This window comes from Tachysurus fulvidraco, chromosome 9 (assembly GCF_022655615.1).
Source record: "Tachysurus fulvidraco isolate hzauxx_2018 chromosome 9, HZAU_PFXX_2.0, whole genome shotgun sequence".
Classification (NCBI taxonomy): Eukaryota; Metazoa; Chordata; class Actinopteri; order Siluriformes; family Bagridae; genus Tachysurus; species Tachysurus fulvidraco.
Window position 1 is genome coordinate 21,331,852 of NC_062526.1, and position 17,500 is coordinate 21,349,351.

Here is a 17,500-nt window from a genome sequence, read left to right on the forward strand (position 1 = left end):
ATACATCAGCTAGACAACAAGGTCTAGCCCAGCCATTTGGGAGACATTCAGTTCTTACACTCAATAAACATTCGAAGCGGAACTTCATTTAAATTTCCAAAAGGGAAAACTGTATATAAGGCTTGAGCAGAATTTGCTCTGGGTTCCTACCGACTCCAACGAACCCCAAGTATGCCATGTATTTTGTCACTGCTATGCTGGAATAAACTTCTTGTTCTTTATTAAGATCTTCAACATCATCGTCTTATTTTTACACAACATATTTTTTATTTCTTACAGAGTTTTTCCTCACCATCGTCATCTCAGACTTGATCATTAGGGATAAATGTTAGAGAAAAATAGTAGCTTAATTTTAAACTCTCCAATTTTTTTTTCTCTTTCTATACTTTTGTAAAGCTGCTTTGACACAACATTCATTTTTTATCATTTATTTTTTAGGTTTACTGACAAGGAAAGGTTTCACGACAGAGGGCTTTATGGTTTCTCTGTACTGTAACATGACAAGCTGCAAGCGAGAGAAAGAAGAGCAGCTGGTGAGGGAGTGTAAGTGATGACCAGAACTAACATGTTTCACAGATGTTTTACAACAGAAAACGTTACGCATGGAAATATTCAGATCAGCAGATTATGAAATGCTCGATCCAGTCCATCTGGCACCGATATCCATTCCCCGGTTAAAATGCAACGGATCTGACATTCTTCACACTGTTTGATGTGAACATTAACTGAAGCTCTTAACCTGCACCCGCAGGAGTTTGTGCATTATGCTGCTGCCACATGATTGGCTGATTGGATAACTGCATGAATGAGTGTATATTTGAGTATATATACATATATATATATATATTTCCTAAATGTCATTTGAGGACTAAATAAAGTAAAAACAAACTGTAAGTATCTTTGATTTCCTGGTTTGTTTGAAATAAATAAGATTTGAATAAATGAGATTTGAACTGTTAAAGGTGCCCTTCCACACAAAACCGTTTTCACTTGTATTTTTTTTATATGTGTTAGGTCCATATGTGTTTGTGTTGTGTTGGGAATGTGAAAATGAACTGCTACCTCCCCTGTCAGCTCAGGCTCAGTTAGAAAAGCTGCTCAGAGTGACGTAGAAATGATGGAGCTCATTACTATTCATGAGCTCTCCCACTTGAGACCGCGCCCACAGAATTCGTGTAGCTCAGTGAGTTTCCTATACAGCAAGGATGGCTGAACGTCAATATACCTGAAGAAGCCATTCTGCCGCAATTCCAGGTGATTGTGAACAAAGTTCCTCTAACCTAAGCTACTTATTGTGCAGGGTGACTGAATAGTCATGCTCTCATATCCTAGCGGTTAGCCAATCGGAGCCAAGCGGCATAGCTCATTGAATATTAATGAGAACCTGTGTAGAACCTGAGTCTTCCTGCAGGCTTTCTATACCACACTAAATGGCTTGAAACAAGGTAACCAATGCATTTTTTCCACAAAAAATGTTAGAGTCCATGGTAAAAGTTAGACATTACCACAAAAGTAATGAAATACATGTAGCAGGGCATCTTTAAAATCCATATATAAAACCTATCGCAAATGCTAAGATTCAAAGCCGATCAGTTGAGCTACACATTAGACTTCTTATGGATAAATTTACACACCACCAGAAGCAGGACTGAGACACAGAAGTTTAGTTTGAATTCACAGGATTTTACTTTTTTATAAAAGCTCATAAAAATGGTTTATTCATAAATTCATTCATATCTGGGTTGAAATATGATGCCCATTGTAAATATCAAAAAATTATACAGTTTAAACCTTGTATGTTGTTCGGGTCTGTGGGACCCATATTCATAAACATCAATAGTTTTGAAAAACTTTGCTTCCTTGCAAATTTGTTGATTTTTTCCCACTCATAACTTGATTAAATTTGATTTTCTTTTTTTTTATTACATTTTATTAAAAAACAAAAAAACGAGTAGCATTTTAATTAATAAATGTGATGTAATAAAGGGCAAATATTAATCATATATACTGTTTATATTGCTTGTAATTGGGATGAAGTAAACATCTGTAATTTTAACATAAAATTTTTTGATTGTGTTGAATTAAAAATCCAAAAAAGCAGCGGGTCCACCAGACCCACGAACGCTGGCTGAGTAACAAAAATACAAACAACATACAAGGGTTAAATGTAAAATCCATGCTAACAAAAAGAAAAACAAGTCTATATGTAAGTAAACTTTTCCAGTGGCATTACAGGATCTGATCCAATTCACCAATTCACCAGAGCTGGTGGTCAGAACCACCTCAGCTTCTTAGTATAATAAGATCCTAGAAGATATAATTAGCCAAAAATATAAAAAACGCGACAATATTTGAGACAATATTTGATGTGTAATGTCTCTAAACGGTTTGTTTCTGATCCAGAATTTAAATCATCTCAAATGTATAAGAAACGTCTGTTCATATTGCAGTAATTCTGCATTCTAACTAACTAATATTTGTCTGTTTTTATGGCTTTGCACTTTCTCTAACTGAGCAGAAACTCTGTCACATGTGGCACCTTCTGAATAGCGAAAAAGTTTTGAGCTAAGCTGAGGATCTGAAAAGATGTGAAAAACATCTAATTACCAGCTACATGCTTCAGACAGAACGTTAGTGGGTGATGATTGTAGGTCAGTGGGGGGAAAAAAATAAGGTTTCTGGATGCTTCTGTCAAAAAAACAACAAACAAAATAAATCCCATTACATGCATCTTCTTTAAATCACTAGCAAAGAGAAGAGAAAGAGATGAAGACTATAAATATAGCTGCGGCTCTTAACGTCCTATGGATCTGCTGATTCATCACTTTATGATGCTCTAATTCTTTCCTGCTGTTGTGGAAACTATAGACTTGTCATTTCTTTAAACAACTAAAACTTTTTCTGTGTGTATCCTAATACTCAAGTCTAGCAGAATATTATAAATACATTATCATCATCATCATCATCATCAGTAGCAGCAGAAATGTCAGTTGAAATATATCTCTGAGTGAAAATATGTGGTTCAGGCTTTTGTTTATTGATAACTCATATCAGCTTTTTTATAAGCTGAAGAAATAAAAGGAAGGCCAACTGTTCATAGCAAGGACGACGTTCGTACCATGCTGGATATGAACGGACCGATTCGTAAAATCGTTCGTCCGGGTGTTTACTCCAAAAATCTGCTGACGTAAATCTATCGGTGTGTGAAAATTTTTGCAAAGGAAGATCATACTGTAAACACCGACTTCATCTAACCTGCATGGATTACTGCACGTTTATATCTTTTATATAATATATAATATACTGTCGAGTTTGATTCGTGCTCCCAGTTGTTTGTGGGAGCGTCACTACATGCAAATGAGCTGAGGCAGGAAAGCAGATTCCACTTTACAGATAATCAACCTACCAAAAGAACATTAGCTTTTTGTAAATATTTGCAAATCCAGTGTTATTTATTTATTTTTTTTTTGAAAAATGTTATAAAATCGAAATGTTATAAAAATCGAAATTTAAATGATGTTAATATGAGATCGATCAACCAGGCTGTACTGGAAATATGAGAAAACTAGTAAATAGATACACGGTGAGACACATTGACTATAATTTGTATATGTGTGTGTGTTGTAATATGTGTGAGTGAGAGAGAGAGGGAGGGAGAGAGAGAGAGAGAGAGAGAGAGAGAGAGAGAGAGAGAGAGATTGGAAAATCTTTCAGGTTTTTCCATCGGCTTCACTCTTCAATATTCTCTTCAATATCCCTTGAGTATAGTACATCCTTTATCACATGTGTTTCCATACATGTCAGATCCCCAGGATTGAGTGTGTGTGTGTGTGTGTGTGTGTGTGTGTGTGTGTGTGTGTGTGTGTAGGACACTCAGTCTCTCTACTGTCAGCTCTTTGATATCTTGTCAAGTGCTTTCTGCACTACTCGACTACACCCATGTCTCACCATCTCACTCTGTCTCTACCTCTCTTCTGTTTCTCTGTTCTTCCTCTACCTCCCTATCTCAATAAACAACTTTCTTCTGATAAGCATCACACACATGAACACAGTGCGAAGAAGATTTCTCCCAGGGACTTTGCTCCGGCTGTGGAAACAGGCGATCCACCTTTGTTTTTTCTTCCTGTAGTTTCTTGCTTTTCCTCTTCTGTCATAAAGAATCATCGGGGAGTGAAGCTAAATGCCTGGCTTCAGAGAGATAACCTTTTCCACAGGGCATGAACATTAGTAACCTCCTTCTCAAAGGGCTAAACAAATGTCTTCTATTTCTTTTTTCTTTAGTTCGATGTTTTCATTGCACTGAAACATGACAGCAAACTAAAACTGCCTTGAGTCCGGCGTGCTTTCACAACAAAGCTACCGCTTGATATTTATTATGTTTTTATATCGAAACCTTATTTTTTTCCAATCGCAACAAATCGATCTTTTAGTGGAAGACGAACCTATCAGGCTGATGGAAATTGCAAGTGTCTTTTCTGGATGTCACGTGAGGCTTTAGGACAAAGTGTTTATATCGGCTAATTCCTCGTCTCTGTGAGGGCAGAAATCCTGCACGTCTGACGTTTAATCAGTTTTGTTAGACGTTTTATTGATTCTGGTAATTAGACGGTGTTCAGTGAGTCATCAGCTGTCTGATTCACGTTTAGTACATCCAACTGAGTTGTTTGTACCTTATTGCTTCAGATCAAGTTGAAAATAGCTAATATTGGGACGAGGAAGCTACTTTATATTATACTGGAGTGACAATACTTATTTAGCATATCCACAAAAGCTGGACGTAATAAATGTGACAGGATGATCCTATTTAATGATCCCACTGCACTTTGAGATTTTGTGTATATACCGTATATGCTAGTGAAGAAAAACCCCTTCCCCAGGAGATACAAATGGCTTAGTGGCTCACACCGCCAGGGTTGGGGGTTCGATTCCCGCCTCCACCTTGTGTGTGTGGAGTTTGCATGTTCTCCCCGTGCCTCGGGGGTTTCCTCCAGGTACTCCGGTTTCCTTCCCCGGTCCAAAGACATGCATGGTAGGTTGATTGGCATCTCTGGAAAATTGTCCCTAGTGTGTGATTGCATGAGAGTGTGTATGTGCCCTGCGATGGGTTGGCACTCTGTCCAGGGTGTATCCTGCCTTGATGCCCGATGACGCCTGGGATAGGCACAGGCTCCCTGTGACCCGAGGTAGTTCGGATAAAGCGGTAGAAAATGAGATGATGATGAGAGGGTTTAATTCTCAGCATATACTTTGATTTATTTACACTTACAAATATATTACAGCGGATTATTTGGGGCTTTTGTGTAACGGTGTATGACAGATGTGAAGTGACGTGACGTGACGTGACATACGGCTACAGTAAGTACGGTGACCCATACACAGAATTTGTTCTCTGCATTTAACCCATCCAAAGTGCACACACACAGCAGTGAGCGCACACACACACACACAGCGAACACACACACACAGCGAACACACACCCGTAGCAGTGGGCAGCCATTTATGCTGCGGCGCCCGGGGAGTCCTTGCTCAAGGGCACCTCAGTCGTGGTGTTGCTGGCCTGAGACTCGAACCCACAACCTTAGTGTTAGAAGTCAAGATCTCTAACCATTAGGCCACGATTTCCCAAGATGCAAGAAAAACACACTGAAGGATATGAAGACGTGAAGCTGGGGCTGATTTCATTAATCATGTGACCTTCTACCCACATTTGAGTCATCATGTGAGTAAATACCCACATCAAAGCATCACAATAGAGACTAACTTCCAAAATGAGGAATAGAAAAGATCCATCTGCTCATCCTACCCAACCTTATATCCTCATCTTTTCTATACTGATACGATTTCACTAAAAACGCTGTAGTCACAATCAAAAACACATCCTAATGCTAGTTCACTAACTAGCTAGGTCACAACACCAGCAATGAGACACAGGTCTGATCGGAGGCAAGTAGGGGGACATTTACCACTTTAACCAGCGCTGTGTCTGTGATATGATGAGGCTTAAATCCTGACTGAAACATTTTACACATTTTATGCATGTATGAGCATACCTGCTCAGCTACAAGCTTTTCTATAATCTTGGAGATAAATGGGAGGTTTGATATTGGCCTATAGTTGATCATCTGATATGGGTTGAGGTCAGATTTTTAAACCGTGGCTTAGATAACTGCTACTTTATAAGATTAAGGCAGCTAACCCATGCTAATGGAAGAATTGATTATTTTTAGAAGAGATTCTAGGGTATTATCTGTTTGAAGTAACATGCTGGTCAATGACCTAGAGAAGATGAGGAGGCCAAATCTAATATACAGGTTTCCGTAAGTGTAGATTAGCTCTGAAATATTCATGCTAAATCCAACCATGAGGTTTAAAATTCAAATGAAATATAATGAATATCATGCGCCTTAAAGCTCAGCTCGGTGAGCCCATTCCTCTACTCAAATTTCCAGAAATATTACCTCATGTAACATTTTCTTTTATATCCCTGAGCGATTATTGCAAACATTTTTTTTTATTATTTGCTTTAACCATCCAGAATGAAAATATCTAGTAAATGTCAGAGAGTCTGCCAAAGCAGGCAATATATCCTTTAAACAAATGAGACTTAAATGAGTAAAAAAAAAAGGCTTATAAATATATTCATTCATTCATTCATTCATTCAGCCAAGCGACTAGTCAAGCAGTCACAGATCAGAGCAAAATTCATCCGTGGTCTTTATTTAATCAACTCTGAATCACAAAGGCTCTCATATTTATGCACAACATGGCTGTCAGAATCATTGTCTCATGTGCTGATATTATGATTATTCAGTTCATGAGTGCACCAAATTAATGAACGCAGCTTCTGTGGCAGTGACAGCCACCTAATGACACACTACCTGAGAGAAAAGGGTGTAATTATTATCCTCAAAAGCACACACACACACACACACACACACACACACACACACACACACACACACACACACACACACACACAGAATACAATGGTATAATTACTCATCCTAACTAAAACAGTCATTTTCCATCTGTGCAGTGTTTTGCCACTGTGTGTGTGTGTGTGTGTGTGTGTGTGTGTGTGTGTGTGTGTGTGTGTGTGTGTGTGTGTGTGTGTGTGTGTGTGTGTGTAGATTGTGAGTGATTGGACGTGTTCGCTCTGTTATCAGGCAGAGTCAGATGGTCAGGAAAGGGAAAAGGTCATCACTTGGTCAACAATGAGGTCATTAATAAGTCATGTTGTGTAATCATCACCTCTCATATGCAAAAAGAAGAAGAAGAGCAAAAGTATTGTAATGTCAGCAGATTTTTTGTGTGTAGAGAAACTGTCAATATATGCAGACGACGCAAAGCCGAACTTTATTTGATGTGCACATGAGACACGAACAGTCTCCCTATAATGTATACCCAGTCTTCTGAGGCTGCTGTCCTCAGATACAGGTTTTTAAACACACACTCACATGTAGTTCAGAGAGATTCTTTACATTACTGACAGGAAATAAGATGGAGATAGAGTTCCTCAGTACAGAAGAGAAGCTCTGAAATATAAGATACATAACTTCATAAAAGTCGTTTAGAATTTTTTTTTAATGCTAAACCTTGGTCGCAGTAATTAAGAAGCCTGAAGAATAGAAAATAACATATTTTTTGTTGAGTTGTTAACTGTGTCACTACAACCTTGACAGACTCCATCTCCTGGCCATCAATATCGGTCATGGACAAGCCCCTAATTTGAGCCAGAGGCACAATACAAGTTGGTCCATGTGAATCAAAGTAATAAGTGAATGTGAAGGTAACATACCAAATGAAAATATACAGCTAAAGAGCAGTTCAAGATCGATTTAAAGTCAGCACAAATGATTTTTAAGGAACAAATCACTGCTCTTCATGTTTTTCGTCTACCTCTGATATCTACAGTGATTCATGCTCTTTTATGCTTCTCTCATTCCGCTGGTGGACTTCGAAGCTGGACGACTGACACCTCGAGTGCTCACTAAGGTCAAACTGCCACTAGTAAATAGTTTAAATTAAATACCATCATTTTATTAAATACTATCAGTACAACAAGCCAGTTCTGACACTGAAATGAGCAACAAACTGTAAAAATGCAATGAATTTTCTTTCATTCCCGGGGGTGGGGTTGTGTGTGTGTGTGTGGGGGGGGGGGGGGGGCAGTTTGCAGCAGAGCAAGACATGACTTGGCTGAAAAATGGTCAATAGTTTCAAGTCCTTGCTTAACCATTGAGAAAAACACTGAGGGAGAAATCAAGGTCAGCAGAACTTAATTAAAACTGAAAGTAATTAAAGTTTGCCTCGTTGTCTATTTACTAACATGGGAATTGGTGGTTAAAGAAAGATCTCTCAGCCAGACACTAAAAGGTCTCAGGGAAATTTTGGCTTCACTTTTTCACCCCTGTTATGACACATATACAGTATATATAGTGAACACTGAACACATGTACAACTACTAATTCATGCAATTATCTAATTAGCCAATCACATAGCTGTAGTGTGATCCACAAAACCAGCAGATACCTGGCTAGAGATCCAGGTAATGTTCACATAATCCATCAGAATGGGAGGAAAATGCGATCGTAGTCATTTTGAACAAGGCAGGATCGTTGGTGCCAGATGGGCTGGAAAAAAAAAGTAGCCTAAAATAATACTGCTGATACTAAGTTACGTTAAACACGCAAGACGACAAACATTCAGCTTGTACAGTGTGTTGAGTGCAGGATGTTTGATCATTCTTCCTCTGTCACTAGTAATACCTTTATTTATGATAATTATATTTTAGTTAGCTCTCTGAAGATTACAGGTGTGGATCCAAACACTAGAGAGTGTTAGCAAGCGTGAGAGCAGAGTAATGGCTGTAGGGAAAATTCCGGATGCCTTAGACAATCCCTCAACTCTGTCATTAGAACCATCACATCAGGGCGAATGGGTGACAACTTGGCAGCCTAATCACAAAGCCAAAGCTAACACTAAGGCTCGCCCACGGGAGCACCAATCCTTTCCGCTTCACGTGTCTAACAGGTTTTCTCTACTCAGTGAACCTGAAAGAACTCTTGTTATAGGAGCCACCTGAAAAATGTTCTAGGCATTTAGAGGCTCCAGCAGCGCTAGTTAGTTGTTGACGACAAGGCACCAGACAGAACAGGTCGATTTAAAAAGTAGATTTTCACATAGGACCTAATGATATACACCTACGTCAGTCAGAGGTTGTGTAGGCAATGTAGCTTACAGCAGGTTATGGAAACAATATAGATAATGGGATCGGCTTGAGGGCAAGGCAGGCCTGTTAGGGTGGGACTTTTTCATCACACTTAGGAACGGACTACTCTTATTTCTTGCAGCGTAACACAAAGTCTCAGAACAGTCCTTGTTAATCGTTATTAATTCAGACCCAGGGAGCAGACAAGCAGGTTAAACCGACCATCTGCTCGCTGAAATACACTGAGACCTCATTCAGGTTTCATGCAGAAATAGTCAGTAAGTTTGTTTTAGTAAACTAATTAACATAAATTTAGATTCAGTTAATTCAGTAAAATCTTAGATCTCTTACATCCAAAGAGCTTATTGTTAATAAAAAACTGCTACTGATCATAAGTTCAATGTAATGTGTTTAACAGAAATGTAAATGAAATCCAATTCATTTGTAGCATTAAATGAAACCAGTCCTCCCAGATACATTGACATACTTCAGCCTCATCTACCTAGTAGAGGAATCTCACTCTCTCACTCTCTCACTCATTTTCTACCGCTTATCCGGACTACTCGGGTCACGGGGAGCCTGTGCCTATCTCAAGCGTCATCGGGCATCAAGGCAGGATACACCCTGGACGGAGTGCCAACCCATCGCAGGGCAGTAGAGGAATCTACGCAGTTGAATATTGACTATTCATAATAGATTCACCACTCATAATGGTGGTCACACTCTTCGTCTAATACTAACATTCAGATAAAATACAGAAAATATAGATCACCGTGTTACTCCACAGAACTTGACCCGGGCAACTGAATGCTTAGTCAATGTTCTGCTACACCGATAATGTGGCGCTACTTAAAAGGAAAATAATTAGAGAGAAAACACTAGCACTCTGCTATAACGATAGCACACGCACCATAAAACCAACCACTTGGAAATTAGAATGTAAATGGCATCAAACTAAATTGGTTGTGTTTCAAACAGCATGAAAGGAAAGCCTCCTGAGCAACAGAAAATCTCTTAGTGCTCATAGATCATTTAGACGATACATTTTAAAGCAGAAAATATAATATTTAACCCTACAGATTAGTTCATTCATCTTTTTAAAGTTGAGTGAAACTCTGACCTCTACCCCTATAGGCAAAACTTTATCATTCTCTCCAACATCCTAGCCAAGTTATGTTCAGACATACATAGAAATCCATTCATTCATTTTCTACCGCTTATCCAAACTTCTCGGGTCACGGGGAGCCTGTCTCAGGCGTCATCGGGCATCAAGGCAAGATACACCCTGGACGGCGTGCCAACCCATCGCAGGGCACACACACACACACACACACACACACACACACACACACACACACACACACACACACACACACACACACACACTCTCATTCACTCACGCAACCACCGTGCCGCCCTACATAGAAATTGCATTCAATAAATGTATCAGTCAGGATTTAGGCCTCATCATAGCATAGATGCAGCGCTGGTTAAAGTGGTAAATGTCCTACTACTGGCCTCAGATCGGTGTTGTGTCTCCTTTCTGGTGCTGTTCGAGCTTAGTGCAGGTTTTGACACCACTGATCAAAATCATACTGTTCTACTTGATAAGCTAGAAAATGTTGTTGGTGTTAAAGGAACAGCCCTCTCCTTAGGCTTAGGACTTATTTCACTGATCGTTATCAGATTGCAGTTCTAAATGGTGACTTCTTTTAGCGTACTAAGATGAAGTTTGGTATTCTGCAAGATTCTGTTTAGGCACACTGCTTTACATATACTGTATATAAACCGTATATACAGTATATATATCGTCAGGCACAGAAGTCAAATCTTGGTGTGATTACTGACTCTAGTCTTTTGTTTGAAGTTCATGTAGATCATTTCATTAAGGTCGCCTTCTTTCATATTGTCAAGTAAAAAAACAGCATGTCACTACACGATGCAGAAAAACTAGTTCATGCTTTTGTTACCACTCTGTAGGATTATTGTAATGCCTTATTAACTGGATATTCCAATAGGTAGTAATTTGGTAGTATCTCAAGTAGTAAAGGCTTCAGCATGGGGCAGAGCTTTTTCTTACAAAGCCTCACAGCTATGGGACAGACTCAAATTAGTGTTTGGGAAATCTTCTCTTAGGTAAAGGGGCAGATCTGGAGGGTTCATGGGCATCAAGAGTTTTGGTGAACCCACCCATACTCATGCCTTCAGTCAGGTTTGTTGACTGTGGAGTGTCTGACTGATTTATGTTCCAGGAAACCCTTACATCTTTGACTTCTTGTGTCTTTCTCTTTTAGTTGTCCTGTCATAGCTAGTATGGTGGGAGACCTTGCTTTTATTCTGCACAAAATAAGAATACCTAGTAATCGATCTCTCTTTTTCTCTAGCTATTCATACTACCTTCTGCTCCTCAGACCTGCCTGATCCATTCTCATGCCATACATGTGTTTAGAGTTCTCATAAATTGGAATCCACTCTCCTTCTCGCCTAAAGATATATGAGATTGCTGTGGATGGTAACACTTAGAAACCATGGAGATGGCTTTAGACCGCGATTGAGACATCGGTATTGTAACAACAGCTTAAAACTACAATTTCTATATGATAGCTTTGGACTGCAATTACCAAGAACAGTTTTGCACTCAAGCCTCCATCAACGACCAGTTGATAACTTCAACAAAATAGACTTCATCTTAAACTAGAATGAATGCCCCGGTTACAAACGTGCAGTTTTTGACAATATAGCACACAGTTGTAGAAAGAATTATTTATAATCACACTCTCTGGTGTCATCCAAATGGTAATGTCCTCCCAATGTTTTTTTCTCTATAATCACCCCTGTCTTGGTCATTAAAGATGACCAAATAGAATAGAAAATAGAATTGTTAAAAGCATTTAACAACTCTATTTTAAATAGAGTTGTTAAAAGCACTAATGATAACGTATAAGGTCACAAAAAAAAATGGTCTCAAACTGGTTTTATGGACATGACACTGAGTGGATATGAAGAACAGGAAAGGTGCAGCATGAAGGTGCATTTGGGGAAAAAAAAAACCTGACGCAATCATGTCAACATAAAGAGATGTTTTATCCTAGTGTTTAAGGTGTTGGACTACCGATTGGAAGGTTTTGACTTTGAATCCCTGGTCCACCAAGCTGCCACTGCTGGGCCCCTGAGCAAGGCTCTTAACCCTCAATTGCTCAGTGAAATAAAAATGCAAGTTGCTCTGTATAAGGGCGTCTGCCAAATACTGTATACGTTAATATGATCATTAGTTCTAACATAAACACAAGTCTTACTATAAATGGGTGTGCAAACGTACAGGTATAGAACCAGGCTATTGTAAGCATTTGCATTAGAAAACAAACGCTGCGATTTTAACTGGGTGTGTAGCCTTTTTATATCCACTCCACGTCATACTGCTTGAGAGCCCGACAAATCGTCAGGAAGTTGACGGAAAACATTTTAGCGGCGAGATGCGATGTTCTGTCCTTACACGTCTGCCTAGCGCCTTTATTTTCTCTCAGTATGTGACTGCTTGTCGTTCTATCAGCAGAGTCATATGACGGCTTTGTGCTGAAAAGTAATTTTGCTCAGTTCCATCAGTTCTTGAAGCAGAATAAGGACGCAGTGATACGTGTAATAGCAACAGCACTGAGCGGTTTCACAACACTGTGAAGCGTATTAAGTTTAAACATAACAACATATCTGGGAAAACGGTTTAAATGGGGTTAACCTTTACTTTCTGTGCTTGCGAAACACTGCACTATTACTGTAAACATAGCTTAGAGTAATATACATATGCTGTATATTCATTATTTACCTATCAGCTTTAGGTGATCTCGGACTGTTTACGGCACGCAACAAGCCACACGCTCTACAGATTAACACTAACATTAACATACATCATTTCAAATAATCATTCTAATCAGTTCAAAGTGCAAACCATTCAAGCTGCTAATTATTCGCATGTGGCGATCATACCGCTGATGCTTATAGGACTGAACTTTAGAGCGCTGTGAACAGAGGCAGTCGTGCCAGGCTGAAAATGTCATCAGTTTTATCTTTATGAATTATTTATTGATTGCTTTGTAGCCTTAATGTTTTTTTTCCTTTCTGCTACATAGTCTTGGGTCACTTGTCCTATATTCCGAAGCTTTACAACTTGTATTTTTGTGTTTAATCTACTGAATAATGGTGACTTTATATCTGAGAAGTGTGCAGAATGCAGGATTATGTTCCTGTTATCACTTATATTGTAGCAGCTATAAACCATCACCCTCTCATCAGCTCTGCTTCTGTTCTCTCAAACAACACAAGAAGTACCGAAACTGGAGACTCCTTCCATCAATATTCAATAAACAGATTCTTTTAATCTGTTTCTTGTTTGCTTCAGCTTATGTGAAGGGTCTTCAGCCTAATATTATTATTATTATTATTATTATTATTATTATTATTATTCAATCATTTTCTACCGCTTATCCGAACTTCTCGGGTCACGGGGAGCCTGTGCCTATCTCAGGCAGGATACACCCTGGACAGAGTGACAACCCATCGCAGGGCACATACACACTCTCATTCACTCACACACACACTATGGACAATTTCCCAGAGATGCCAATCAACCTACCATGCATGTCTTTGGACTGGGGGAGGAAACCGGAGTACCCGGAGGAAACCCCTGAGGCACGGGGAGAACATGCAAACTCCACACACACAAGGCGGAGGCAGGAATCGAACCCCGACCCTGGAGGTGTGAGGCAAATGTGCTAACCACTAAGCCACCGTGCCCCTCTTTTATTATTATTATTATTATTATTATTATTATTATTATTATTATTATTATTATTAACAACAACAACATGTATTCCATTCTATACACTATTAGAAAATATTTCAGTTATTTCGGCTGATTTGTTAGCTGCCTATCTGTCTATGCCTGTATTATTATTTTTTTTAAAGGGTTGGATTGTGAAATAGAGCTGTCACATTGCATGCCCATGTGTGTACTGACATCATGGCTGTTGTATCACCAGCTACGTCTGACATAGTGATGGTGTAAAGCATTGAAATTCTGTATACAATTCAAAAAGGCTAAAAAACTGGGATTACTATTTTAAAAAACAAGAGCCCAGGATCAATCACTTCCTCAACTACAGAAACCCCTTCACGAGAACTGCGGTCTTTAAAATGGTTGAGAGTTTTCTGGTCTTTAATCTGCTTAATAAGTTATTGGTCAAGGGAAGAAAAATAAAACAGCCAGTAAAGACAGTTCTGTTTTGATTTTGACTCCATCTTTTATCCCATCCCTAAAATCCAGTGATATTCACCCTGGAGCTTACGGCCGGTCTGAGCAGGGAAAAAAAATCTATATATAAAAATCACATCACGTTTGCTGCTGAAGCTGCTCGCCTTTGAAAATCCTGGTATGACTCGAGGAAAAATGCATTTTCTCTACATTAATGAGAAGAAAAGTTCCCATTCTCGGTCCAAGACGCTGATGAGCCGGAGCTAACAGCTACAGACACCTGAGCGGGGTGAGCTTTTCTCCACCGCTCAAGAAGGCAGCAGGTGAGAAATCTCTTCACACAAAAGAATCCTCTTCATCTTCACCTTCCTGAAAAACGAGAAGCCCAGGCCATCAATCTGAAGGCAGAAAATCTTTTGTTTTGATCCATAGGTTCTAAAACGAGCCTATCTTTATAAGAAGTTCGGCTTAGGGAACAGAAGCTAGCTTTATTTTTTATTTTTATTTATTCGGGTTTTTATATACGACGTCCAAACACAGCAGAGGGTTTTCCGTCTAATACTTTTCACACAACTCAGGCCGTGTGATCGCCGAGCGAGCGACGGAGCCACGCCGTGTTCTGCATCGTGTGGATGGCGCTACCTGCGGAGGTGGAAGAAGACGACGGCAATCAAAAGCGTGGGTTCGTTAATCATAAAATCACTCACACTTTTAAAGCTCTGTATTTAAAAGACTCCTCACAACCACCTATGGCTTGAATGCTGCTTTTATACTAGAAGGTGTGTTGAGTGGATTAAATTCTAGATCTTTAACGTATCGTATTGTCCGACCCGACGCTCTCGATTCAGTCAGGTCTAATACACTTTTGAAGTAAATCCTCTCTATTTATTTAGAATGAAGAAAGTAGGCAAGGATTACAAGGATTGCCATTTTTCACAAGCAAATCCTACCGTGTATCAGGTCTAGCGTTCCGGACTTGGGGAAAAAAAAAAAAAGCAGCCAATGGTAACGTTCATAAGCAGTCAGGAGTTTCCCCTAAATATTTAAGGTCTGGTGTGTGAGAGAAAACACAATTTTTTTTTGTGGCAAATATACAGTATACTTATATAGTATTGAAAATTGAATTGTACAGTATGTATTCATTGATTTATTTATTTTTATTCTTATTTTTTCTTCTCATCAATATATATATATTTCTTTTCTCTCTCTCTCTCTCTCTCTCTCTCTCTCTCTCTCTCTCTCTCTCTCTCTCCTGTTTCTATACTCCTGTAAAGCTGCTTTGAGACAATGTGAGTTGTAAAAAGCGCTATACAAATACACTGAATTTGAATATGGTCATATTCTTCATGTTAAGCCAGTTTTTTCCAAACCACACTTCCACACAAGCCCTAAAAGTTCAGTCTTTTTTTATTTTTACTTTTTTTATGATTCTGTCACTAACAAGCACTTAACCCTTTTACTGAGGCTCGCAGGTCACATGAAGCGCTTGTTTTTTGATCTGTTCTGACTGTTCGGACTGAATTGGGTGGGACGCCGTCTCCCTAAACAGGAAAACTGCCGAGTGTTCTGAAGGATCTGGATTCATTAAGATTCCTTCACACTGTATCTCAGATTGTTTGGAGAAGGCCTTATAACTCTGAGCTTGTGGCTGACGATGTTTTTCATCATACCGTGATGTAGATACACACCTGAGGTGCTCCAAAACACTAAACTGGACAAAAGGTCTGTTTTTATAGACACGGTCACACTTTTTTATTGTTCTTATAACCTGAAGTCATTATTTGTATTTATTTACTTTCTAAAGACCAGGCTATTTTTTTTATTTTGTTTATCTGTAGCAGATAAGGAGCTAATGTTTAATTTCTTTTTGTTTTTACTTTATATGCTGCATTACATTTCCATTTACTGTACTTTGTTTATTTCTTTATTTTTAACATTGGGATGTTCCACTGATTTTAGTTTTATGCTTAGTTCAATCGAATTCTTCTTTCATTTATTCTATCTTAATCTTCAGACTTTGTCAGTTGTCTTTCTGATTCATATTGACTTATTAACAGGAAATATTTAAAGATAGTATTGCGGATTTTTAACAAGACGGTAAGAATTCATCATAAGAAAATATGAACATCCGATGGAGTTATTTTATGTGAAACAAAAGAATTAATACATGTAATAAGAAATAATATTGGCTACATTTTAGAGAGGAATTCTTCGAGTATTTTATATACAGTACAGACCAAAAGTTTGGACATACCTTCTCATTCAAAGAGTTTTCTTTATTTTCATGACTATGAAAATTGTAGATTCACACTGAAGGCATCAAAACTGTGAATGAACACATGTGGAATTATATACGTACGTAATAAAAAAGTGTGAAACAACTGAAAATATGTTATATTCTAGGTTCTTCAAAGTCACCACCTTTAGCTTTGATTACTGCTTTGCACACTCTTGGCATTCTCTTGATGAGCTTCAAGAGGTCGTCACCTGAAATGGTCTTCCAACAGTCTTGAAGGAGTTCCCAGAGATGCTTAGCACTTGTTGGCCCTTTTGCCTTCACTCTGCGGTCCAGCTCACCCCAAACCATCTCGATCGGGTTCAGGTCCGGTGACTGTGGAGGCCAGGTCATCTGGCGCAGCACCCCATCACTCTCCTTCATGGTCAAATAGCCCTTACACAGCCTGGAGGTGTGTTTGGGGTCATTGTCCTGTTGAAAAGGTGGTGTGTCCAAACTTTTGGTCTGTACTGTACCTAAGATTAAACCAAGCTACTTAGCCATGAAGTTTAAATAGTAAAAATTAGAGCAGAAGTATGAAGAGTATATTAAAATAAATAAAATAATAATGAGGTTTTCCTGCTGCTCGAACACTAACCGCTGGTAGGAAAAAAAATGTATTATTAAATGTATCGTGCTGAAACCTGCAACTTCACCAGTTTAATTTTTAGGAGTTATTTTGTATTCTGAATCTTTTCGATATTAACTTGTCCTAAAGTGGGAAGAGTTTTGCTGTGGTCTGTGGTCTAACCATAAATGTCAGTTAATC